Consider the following 12,737-nt stretch of genomic DNA (forward strand, 5'->3'; position numbering starts at 1 on the left):
TTACTGGGGACTGGGAAAACTTCTTATTTGGGCAAACCTTAGACCTGGGCAGGGCCGGCTCTGAGCCAAACGGCGCCCCTTGTCAAAACCAGTAGATGCCTAGGTAGGCGAACACTGTAATTAATAATACTGAGATGATTTGTATTTTTTATTATCAGCGCCTTCGCAATTCGGCGCCGGAGCGGGTTGCTCCAATTGCGCCCGCATAGGGCCGTTCCTGCACCTGGGATACATAAATTGGGCCAATTTAGGCTGGCCGCATACAAACGTTTTCCGTATTCGATTTACGAATTCGTTTTCCGTATTCGGAATTCCGTGAGACTAGCGCAAACGTTCGTTTTTCTTCATTCGGAATGTATAAACGTCAGAACCAGTGTTGCCAACAAGGGCGATATGTCGCCATTTAGGCTACTCAGAGCGAGAATCGGTGCCGAAAAAATCCAAAAGGCGACTGGTCGCCAATTAAGCTACTTCAAAAACATCAATTTTAAACATGTCCCGAAATTCTCTAGCCACCCCCCCCCCCCCCCCATGAAATTTATTTTTCTGGGGACAAATTTTATATTTTCTTGAAATTCTCTAGCCACCCTCCCCATGAATTTTTTTTATTTTCTGGGGACAAATTTTATTTTTTTGAAATTCTCTAGCCACCCCCCCCCACGAATTTTTTTTTATTTTCACGTAAAAACATCAATTTTAAACATGTCCCACCTAACAGCAAATTCGGCTACTTTACGCTACCTTATGTATGAGAAACGGCGATATTAGGTCAAGATCCGTTGGCAACACTGAATTACGAATGGAAATTTCCGTACGTTTGCGTCGGCACAAACAAACTGTATGCAATAGCTGCGTTCCACATGACGTCATTAGGTTTTTTCCATTCGTTTTCTCCGAACGCGCCGGCTGGCATTCGGAACGTGCGTAAGGAATTTGTTCCGTTCGGAACTAAAACGAACGTGTGCGGCAGTTAATGTATTTTCTACTGATTCCGTGCATTCGGATGTCCGAATACGGAAAACGAATTCGGAAATCGAATACGAAAAACGTATGTATGCGGCCAGCCTTAAAATGCATACTTCAAAGGACTGAAAAATAATTTTTTAAAGCATGAAAACTAAAAACTTACATAGGTTCACTTGTATGTGGGATATATATTAATAGTACACGACCCACAAGGATTATGAAAATATATAATAGTAATAGCTCCAATCATGCTAAAGCTAATTTTTCTCTAAGGGATCCAAATGATAATCTAATCTCCTTCAACGGAAGCAATCTTCCGAACAGGCCTTCCATTGATATGCTTGGTGTAACTATCAGTGACCAGCTCAGGTACGGGGGCTCCATCGAAGCCAGAGTAAAGTTGGCCTCTCAGAAGCTGGGCGTACTGTACAGGGCCCGCAGATACTTTAATAGTACACAACTGCTGACCCTGTACAAATCGCAAGTGCGCCCTACTGTCGAATTTGGCAGCCATCTCTGGTCCGGAGCCCCAAAATACCTGAAAAAAACCCTTGACTCTGTGCAGAAACGGGTGGTCCGTTTGATAGATTCCCCAATCTTAACAAACGGACTGCAATCTTTAGAGCACAGGCGTCAGGTAGGTATGCTGTCCTTGTTCTATCGGTATTACAATGGAAGATGCTCTGAGGAACTAGCGTCATTGATCCCTTCGGCACCGGTGCGTAGTCGGGATACACGCCAAACCCGCGCCCAACATTTGTACATAGTTGACATTTGTCACATGAGGACGGGTCGCTTCTACGATTCGTTCTTAAGTTCAACAGCTCGGCTGTGGAACGAACTGCCGGCCTCTGTGTTTCCTCCCTCCTACAACATGGGACTCTTCAAGACCCATGTTCACTCCTTCCTCTCCACAAGAAGACCCTCCACTAGGACTAGGCCCTGAGGGAAATTATTTTCTTCAGGGCCTCCTGTGTGGAGTTAATATAAAAAAAAAAATAAAAAGAAGTGGCTGTATTTTGTTTCAAAATATGTAGAGTAACCATATCTAGCAATTTGTTGAAATACTCATTGCTCATCCTAAAATAATTTATAGTCGTGTGGATTATATTATTAATTTATACATTAAATTCAAATGTGAGAATTTTTCTTTTTTTGAGAAGTCAGTCTCTCACTCACCGTTTACGCTTCACTCATTTCATTGTACCGAGCGCTAAAACGATAGCAACACAGACTTTTCTTTTCAGATCCATTACATTAAAAGCGTCTTCTGCGGAATTCTCGCAACAATACTGATGTCAGTATACTGATACGTGTAATGGCATACAAATACTGACAGCTGCTTTCAGTATATACTGACGCGTGTAATGGGAGGATCAGATACGTAATCATTACCAATGCTGGTGAAGGTTGAGTGGGGTAAAAAAATGTATGAATACTGCTTAAGTTGCCAGTGAGACTATAGAATCCCCAACTTGCTGGGAGCCAGATTTTCTCCAAGCAGACCAATAAACTGTTATAAGCAATGCTTCTAGCTGTATTTTGACTGCAAGATAATGCATTTTATTTATGAAAATAGTTTTTGTCAACCAATTTGTTTGGTGCCGATGTCAATTTTACACTCTGTTATCGTGGGATTAGGAGGCAAAGGAGGAAAGAGTTACGCATTTAAGATTTATATTCAATAAAATTGCCTGTCTGGCAAAATGGGGCTTACTTAAATATGAAATGGTGTGATACCGATTGAAACTTGTCTATTGTTTTAGACAGCTTGTCCACAGCAACTCATCTCGGCTTGGATTCCAACAATAATGATCTTCTTGTCAGTTCTAAAATGTCAATCTTGTCTCCAAGATTGCAATCAGGTGCAAAGTGCAGGATCGTAAAACTCTTTTCCATTGCTCATCTTCCAAGGATGAGGACTCCAAATTAATGATGACGTAATCGAGCGGATCCATCGGTCCCCAGCCAAAAGGGTGCCCACGGCTCTGGGCTGTTGAACAAGGAATGATTTGGATTTCATTGATTTCGTGCTTCGATTTGAACTCTCAGGTTTTGTGATTGGATTGCAAAAATTTCAAGTTTGGCAATCTGATCAATAGTCAATGCGTAAATGTTGGAGGTACCACACACCGAAACCATAAAATATACAGAAGGAGTAGGTATAGCGCCCTTCGTGGCAGCAGGACGCGTCCTAACGCGTCCTACAACCGCTTTGTGTTTTTTTAGTATTTTCAAGGGAAATGAGGCAACATCCCTTTGAAATTATTTTTAAAATCAATCAATCAACATTTTAACTTAAATAAAAATAAACTTTATAATTATTAGAACTTTATAATATGTGATTTGAGTGCAGCGTTTTAAAAGTGAATAATCGGACATTTGCTCAAAAATAGTGGACATTCGAAACGAACGGCGATCGGTAAAGGCACTCCAGATGTTTTCAACGTAATTCTTGGAAACTGGGGAAGTTCGGACCCTGGCAAGTTTTTTACTAAGCCCAGGGTAATTTATTAACTGTCGATTTTTATTGCGGGCAGAATGCTCCACTTCAACAATTACCAGGAACAGGATTACATGGAGATAAATGATGGACTTGCCGGACGTCACAGCGGTGCTGCCAGGGTCTCTTATCCATGTGAGGTGTCAGCGCTTTATTATTAGCAGCAGATACATACCTGGACGCTGTTGTTGGATGCGGTGGACTCTCTTGCTGCAGCAGCTGGTTCAGTTCCTTCACCACCTAGGATTCTTGCTGCAGAGTCTCCATCTTTTATCTTCGTAGAACGTCACAGCGGTGCTGCCAAGGTCTGGAATCTGTGAGAGGATAGTGTATCAGCGCTTTATTAGCAGCAGACACATACCTGGACAGATGACGAACCTCGTGCTGGCACTGTTGGTGGACGCGATGGACTCTTTCGCTGCAGCAGCTGGCCCAGTTTCTTCACCACCTAGGATTCTTGCTGCAGAGTCTCCATCTTCTATCTTCGTGTCACCTGTTCCTATACTTCATTTTACTTAACTTAACTTCACTCTATTTTTGTAATATTTATATTTTTTGTAATACCTGCATCAACTGTAAAGCGCCCCTGAGGTAATATCTCACAAAAGTGGCGCTATACAAATTATCCAATAAATAAATAAGGATGCACACACCTTGTTACAAATCCTTTATGTAACAACTCCACAGTTTGGAACCAGCGAGAGTGATTGCAAACTCGGAGTGTGTCGAACGCCTTCGGAATCAGATTCATTGGACACATTTTTACAAAACACGACTAAAGCCATTTTAAGCCATATTTATATTCTGAATTGTGTTATTTATTTTTCGACATCACCAAAGCATTATTATCTTTCACTCTAAAAAGAGGTTGTGTTATTTTAAAATAATTGATAATCTATATTGGTTTACATCTTTATTTCATTCTCTGTTAGATTTTTATTTGGTTCTGAAATAGAATTTTCAAATGACAGGAAGGAAAGCAAAAATTATTTTAATAAACATTTATTTATTGACTCTGTTTTCATAGCATATTTTTATTATTCGTAAAATTGCAAATAATAGCATACAAAATAGAAAGACAAATTAAAACATTTAAACTTAATGTCTAGAGACAGATAAAAAATATTCTTAATATTTGTATAAAATGATCAAAGTAATCTCAATATAATTCATTTTTTGGTTTTTAGTTTATTAGATTTACACATTATACAATAAAATTATTACATATATTATATTAATTACTCATTAATGTTTTTTTTTTCAGCAAAAACTTATTTGAAGTAAACCCTCCTCTGAGTTATCAATGGCAGAAAGTCAGTCAAGAAATAATTATTTCTCTTAAATTAATTATAATTTTATTTTCATCATTATGCGTATTCATAACATGTCATTTAATTAATAAAAAATGACAGACAGGAATCAGAAACTACAACAGATGTTAATGTATTTTTTAGTACTAAATTAATTGTAGTTCCTAATTTGGCCACAATCATATCATTTTCCCTCCAATAATTCAGCTTTCAAAACATACATACAATTTAAAAAAAGAACACATCAAATATGAAAGAAAATGTTACTGGCAAGTACCTATCTACAGCGTTATTATTAAAATACATAATACATATTATTATATAATAACTAAATTATTGGCACAATACAATGGAAAAAGCATCACGTTAAACACACAAATAAATGGCAAGTTTTTGAACTACATATTTCAGCAATAATTTTAAATGACATATCACATAATTATTTATTCTGCCTAGGTGAAATATTCTATGATTTGTAGATATCAAAAGATCTTTAGTGCAGCATAATGCAATTTAAAATATATACACACATTATTTGTAGTAATATAAAATAATAGGTTACAACTACATTAAAAAATAGAGACATTCAACAATGTACGATCTTCCTACTATCATCGTTATAACCACTGGAGCAACATTTACAAAAAATAGCTAACTCTCTTGAGCAATGGAGATTTTCAATATGCCCAGGCTCATTCAAAAAATTATAACTCCGAATATTGATAAGGAAACAGATAAACTGCTTACTGTCATTTGAAGCCAATGAATTTACCTGTATTTCATAATTTATCCCAAGTTCATTTCACAATTCATAAATGCATGAAATTGTTCAAAATTGTACTTCTTACAGAATATTTATGAAAATGTTTTTATAGTTCGTAATATAACAAAAACAAGGTTAAAAATGTATAACTTTACACATTATTATTTTTACTTTATTTTATATAAGTTTACAATATGTTTGTTCTTTTTTTCACATTGAGATCATTTTTCCATTGTAATTAATCAGACTAAAAAGTATATCTGTTTCTTTGTTATAAATCACTCAAACTGAATTAATATTAAAAGCTGCACATTATGACATTACACCTGGGTTTTTATATAAAATAAAATACATGGTGCTCCGAAAACATAAATTTTCTGACAGCTGCAAACAAAACTACACTTTCGCCCCTTATTTTTAATTCCAGTACATTAAAATCACTTTAAATAAGCAGAGAATTAAAAAATTAACACATTGATATTTTACATAATAGAATTTGCCTAAAATAAACATACATGGGATTTTTAAACGCGGCCATAACACCGTCGTGAAAAAACTTTTTGGTACCTACTGTTAAAAAATCTATGGTTATTTTATATAATGAAGGTTCAAATATATTCTTATTAATTTTGAAAAGAAGGCGCCCACATTGTGAAAGATATCTTTCCACCTTATGGGCACCAAGCGCTCCAGTGGATAATAGGTACAATTAAGAGTTATAGAAAAAAATATAGCAATTGCCATGAGCTGCCATTATTTTTGATTGTAAAATTGAAGGAACCTCCATTCATTTGAAAGTGAATATGATGGTGTATTTTTTAATAGTGTCTATTCAGATTTTTTTAAATTTAAAGTACAGGCAAATCATTTTAAAGAAGACACTTGTGAAAGTATTTGTGCACACAGAAAAAAAATTTTAGAACTGCAGGGTTTTCCAATAAGAGGTGTTATTTTGAATAGCCCGCTATTTCGGTAGATGTTACTTTTGAAGCTGTCATTTTTTGACATTTGACAAGTAGAAACTACGCCATTAATAAAAATGGAACGATACACGCTTCAACAACGCATTGAAATTATTAAAATTCATTTGAGTGAATCAAATGCAAATCATCTTGAGTGATGAGGCCCATTTCCACATCGGTGGCTTCGTCAACAAGCAAAATTGTCGCATCTGGGGCTCGGAAAACCCAAGAGTTATTGTTGAGAAGCCTCTCTATCCTCAACGTGTGACTGTTTGGTGCGGTTTATGGTCCACTTTTTCTAAAATGAGGCTGGAGCAACAGTTACCGTGAATGGATTGCGCTATCGAGAGATGATTAATGATTTTTTATGGCCGGAATTAGATGGTATTGATCTGGACAACGTTTACTTTCTACAAGACAGCGCTACGTGCCACACAAGCAACGAAACCATTGATCTTTTACGATTGAATATCAAAATAACACCTCTTATTGGAAAACCCTGTAGTTTAAATATAGATATATTAATAATATCCACATTAACATATAACAATTTTTTTACTTATTATTTATTGGGTTAATTGTAAGAAATAGGATACACTTAAAAGCCACCCTTTGTACCTTATATTTAATAAGGTACAATAGAGTTTTTTTATTTGGATTTGCATTGTCAAGCTTTAAAAAGGTAAAAATCGTTATTTTTTATCAATCCAGTCCACCACTTTACGAGCAAAGGTCTCTTTAAAAGGATTTACCTGTACCTACCTACTTAAATTCATAATAAAAGTTACAATATCACAAAACTTTTTGGAATCCGCCATATTTGTTTGGACACCTCTTTGTTGAACACATAACTAAAATACAAAGTACGAGCTAATAAGATGAAGCATAGTTTTAATAGTTAATTTCCTTTTGAATTAAAAACATATCATCTCTAAATAGTATAAAATAAAGTCGTTTTCCGCGTCTGTCTGTGTGTGCGCTTAGTTCTTCTAAACTACGCAGCGGATTTGGATAGGGTTTTCACTATCATTTAGAGAATTTCTTCCGGAAGGTTTATGTATACTATACATGCATATTTTAATTATAGAAAGTAGAGAAAAATCGTTTTGTAATCATACCGTAAAAAAAATATTTTCGGGAGCTTACATTGCTAACGCTGACTTAACATTCTGAGATACATCAAAATAATGTACTTGGGAATTGTATATCTTAAAAAGGCCTATAGAAAAGTCCGCGATGGTATATGTCTATCTCTTAAGGATATCCCCCAGCAAGGCCGGGTACACGTCAGCTAGTATTATTATAAAAGAGTAAGTTTTACCCAGGACACTAACACTAACTTTTGCCTAAATGTTATGCTCTATATTGATTTGTTTTTTGCATTATTTCTGTAAAAAAAGTGCATAGCTGTACAATTTGCGCAATTAGAGTTGACCCAAACAACACACATTTAGGATTGTGTCTATTGGTGAATATGCCTTGCAAAAATCGTCACTGAGAAACAATCTGTCTGTTTTATGCCTAATTATTGTTTTAGTAAAATTTTATTTATTTTAAAGCCAACACAGACAATACCATACTTGATAAAGTGACATTTTTATTATTGTATTTAACTAACGCAGTAGAAGTAATATCCGAAGGCAAACATTTCCGGATTACGAATAACCTGACAATATTTGAAAATCTCCTACTACCACCACAGTTAGCAGAAAATGTTGCTAGTGTTGTGATGGAGGTCTTAGCCAGCTGAGGAATTGAACAAACTACACCTGGATGGGACCCAAACAGATTGAATGTATAAGTTTGACACTGCAATTGCAGTGCTTCATACCTTGCGAGATCACGATTATTCAACACTGCAAATGCAGTAGCCCAGTCGATAGAGGTTAAAAAATTACTTTTTACATTTCACAAAAATTTTCTTTTCTTAACGTTGAATAACAACTTTGAAACGTGTTTTATGCAAACAATGCATCTATACGAGTAGCGTTCACATCAACTCTGGTTGCGATACCTATATTTAGATGCAAAAAGTGATAAATATGATTTAAATCTAAACATTCATATAAAATGTGTTGGTACTAATTACCAAGTCTAAATGATTTCCTTAAAATCGTATCAAATTTTTTCTAAAACTCAAAGTTTCCACGGCATTGAAAGTTTAACAACTTCAGTCTTAAATGTTGATCAATAAAAATATGAATCCAACAAATTTCACACATCGAATTGAATTATTGTGTTCAAAGTTCATTTAATTGAAGTTTTAATAAATAAGGCCAAATTGGAAGAAAATGTCTCATTTTGGGCAGTTGACTGACCCATTATTTAATTCAAAGAGTTTTTTAATTGGGTAATAATTTTACAGTGTAACAATCTCACAGTCTAATAATCCTACAGTGGAATGGATCTTACAGTGTAGTAATCTTACGGTGTAACAATCTTACAGTGGAATAATAATCTTACAGTGTAATAATATTAAAGTGTATCAATGCATTATTACAATGTACATAGATATACATAATAAAAACAAAAAAATTAATTTTAATTTAATGCATATTTTCTGTTGCTAAATTCTACAATGTTACAAAAAAAATGGTCTGCCAGTTTAGATTTCACAACTGTTATATTTTTTGATATGTAGAAGTTTGAAGAATTAATAAAACTACATATTGGTTCTTGTTCTCTCCACACAGCATCCCCAACTTAGATCCCGAGGAAAATGATTTACCTTAGGAGTTAAGGTATCAAAAAAGTTGAATTTTTTTTTTTATTTCTCATGGAAGTTTAACAGCCCACTGACAATATTATCTACTGCTAAATGAATAAATTAATATCTATATATTCTAATTACCTCAATAAATATCTGCTCTGTGTAAACTAAATATCTAATATTATCATATAAATATATGAAAAAATCTTCCCGCCGGAATTACGTTTTGAGATATGTAGTTAGGTACCTACTCAAATAATTAATTACTTTCTATCTTATTTTTTGACAATCACATTTTAATAGATTAAAAAAATCACAACTAGCCAATGTGTAAATAAATTGTATTGTAAGAATGTGATCAGGGAGGTATAACTCCCATCGATAAATATTGTGACGTCATATGATTGCCTAACTATATCCACCAATGAAAAACTATGAAAGTCTATGGAATTTAAATATTGTTAAGTCATATGATTGCCTAACTATATCCACCAATGAAAAACTATGAAAGTCTATGGAATTTAAATATTGTTAAGTCATATGATTGCCTAACTATATCCACCAATGAAAAACTATGAAAGTCTATGGAATAAACTTTCAGAGTTTTTCATTGGTGGATAGTATAATAAGTAGGCTCCTAATGAGAAATTTACTGTCTACATATTGGCATATCTATGGTTTTTAGGACCAATTTGTTTCATACAAAAAGCCCGAAGATATCGATCTAGTGAACGGTTTATTTATGCTTAGCTGTGAAGCACTACATCTCAAACTTAAGTCATTTTGTAAAATATATTAATTTGGCACAAATATACTATCAAATGAAGCTATTATCGTTAACCAGCAAACTTAATAATAATTCTTATAAGCTAAAGCACAGGTAATATTTGATTGGGTTCCATGATAACATAATGACAATTCAACACAACTTTAAAAAGTGACATAAAGTCATTAAAAGCGATGAATAAAAAAACCTAGCAAATAAATAAATCTAACCTGCTTAGTTTAATATAAATCAAAAAGTTCTGCAAGTATTTTGGTTTTTATGGTATTTTGTTTCGGCTTTCAATGCCATTTTAAAACTGTCAGCCAAAACCTGCAGAACTGAATAATAATATTATTGAATTTGATTTATATTAAATTAAAAAAAAACATTATGGAGTTCTACAAATTATACACAAAAACAATTAATTTACTATTTAACCTAGTTTTCGTTTCATCACTTTTCATAACTTTATATAACTTTTCAAAGGTGTTTTGAATTGTCATTTTGTTGAGTTATCAGGTCACCATTTAATTGACGGATTAAAATATATGACACCAGATAGAATACACATAAGTATAATATTATTTGCATGAGTGTATAGAAATTGGTATTACAAATTTTATATCCATTTTAATTTCAGTCCGTAGCCTACTGCATAGAATTTTTTTATTTCTATATTTGATACTTTTAATTTGTGTTCCAATGTTGTTAATCATAGTTTTGTACAGGAGCTTGTATGAAAAACTGTTTAAAACATTTGTATGCATGAAAAAAATATTTTAACAAGACAGATTCTACATAATGACATACAATTCGATCAGCTTAAATAAATAGGGCAAAACACAATAATGTAAATTTTTAAGTTGCCAATGATAAATAATAACTTGACTAGAGAAAATAAAATTTAAACGCAGTCAAAAGTACGATGGTACATCATTTCTTGTCCCAAAAATAGCTTAACTATGGAAATATGAATTTTACTATGATGGCAGTAGGTTTGGTTAACACAATTCGTTGAATTCACTTTAATGAAATAAAGTCTGGCAACATTGCATTGATGATAAATTTATGAAACATAACCTATAAATAATAAAAACTTAAATACATAAAAATTTCATATCATAATGTGAATAAAGGTATGTCGCTGACAGCTCTGTTAGCCTTTTTTCATAAACAATTTATTTGACAGTAAAAGAGGTTACAACAAATTTAAACTAAAATAATAACTGATAATATCTAATGTATATTACCCAGTTTTGAAAGAATTAAGTAAAAAAAAAACAATTATAAAAAAAAAACTGAGTAAAAATGATTTAAAAAGAACAAAAAAATGGGCTTGCTTTCTAATTTCAACCTAAATTAAAAAGTTGCGCATTTACATTCGTTTTTCTAACCTCTGAACATTTATTACATAAAACAACTGTTGTTTGAACAAAAACTGGTTTTTTGAGTTAAGCTTGGTTTCGGTAATGCCATAATCATATTTATTAGTGACACAGAGCCCTATCTCGTACATACAGCCGTTTAAAAGATACAGTTGGGTATGTCAGTTGGGCATACAGTTGAGCATATGAGCATTCCAATCTTTATTTGCGATTATCTCAAAACTATGTTTTTGTAGATAGGCCCCTGTGATCATAAACCCTAGAACTGTTGCCAGACTTCCTCTCAATCATCATATTATTAATCAAAAACGAAAGGAGAAGGGAAAGTTTTGGGCCCACAATTCCTCAGTAGAATGGACATGGAATGGATGGACATTTTAAAGTATAACATAAGTTACTATCACATTGGATGTGACAGGGGTGTATGTATTGATTTTCTAAAAAAATACCAAAAAACACTGACCACTCCCTGAAAAAATCCTTTCACACAATCCTATGACGACATCTTTGATCAGGTTATATTTGATCACCATACAAGCGTGAGACCAATGCAATTAATTTTGATGAATTTTTGGCCCAAAGAGGCATTTTAAAAGAATGTTCTTTGTGCAACTCTGGTATCTTTTGCATTTCTATGATGAGATAAGAATGATCACGCATATGAAATACATGTAAGAATGTACAATTTTTTCCAATCAATAGAGCAATTGGTACCAGCAGTCATTCATCATCCAACATAATAAATGCATTGCTTATTGACTATCTTCCTAATGCTCCTACAAAGCTACTGACACCTTTATAAGCTGGACTCTACCTGAAGAACTTCTGGGATCAAGGTTTCGATGTGTGTCGGTGTCCTGTAGAATTTATTTAGTATTTGTGCGACCTCCGCTTGTCCCGTACAATGGCTTATCACAAATGTCTGTCAGTTCAAAGTTGTACTGTCTTGAAAGTGATCTTAATCTAACATTCTATTATGAATTTTCTGAGTGGATTTATTTCAGAGTGGAAGATACTTTCAGTATCGCCATGGTGCAAGACCATCATTCAGAATTAAAACGTTGCTTGAAATGGCTTTGGCCGTGTTTGTTGGCCAGTACTAGCCACCTACTTCCCATCATTCCTCTTCCCCATCTCCTTCCCTTCCTCACTACCTTCAGCCTCACAACATACCAAAATTAGGGATGCCATAGTCTCACTGGATCCAGATGGTTGGGAGCATTTGAGACTCTTGTGCGCTTTCACACATTAAAAAAAAATAAAAAATGAAGATCACTTCTATGACAGTTAAAATAAAAACAGACCGATATAATATTTGTGGCCTTAGCCGTAATAGTAACTAAAGTTTTACTTTAAAAAAAATTATCCAGTG

The sequence above is a fragment of the Hesperophylax consimilis genome, chromosome 21, assembly GCF_061612785.1.
Source record: "Hesperophylax consimilis isolate HC1 chromosome 21, BYU_Hcon_1.0, whole genome shotgun sequence".
Taxonomy (NCBI): Eukaryota; Metazoa; Arthropoda; class Insecta; order Trichoptera; family Limnephilidae; genus Hesperophylax; species Hesperophylax consimilis.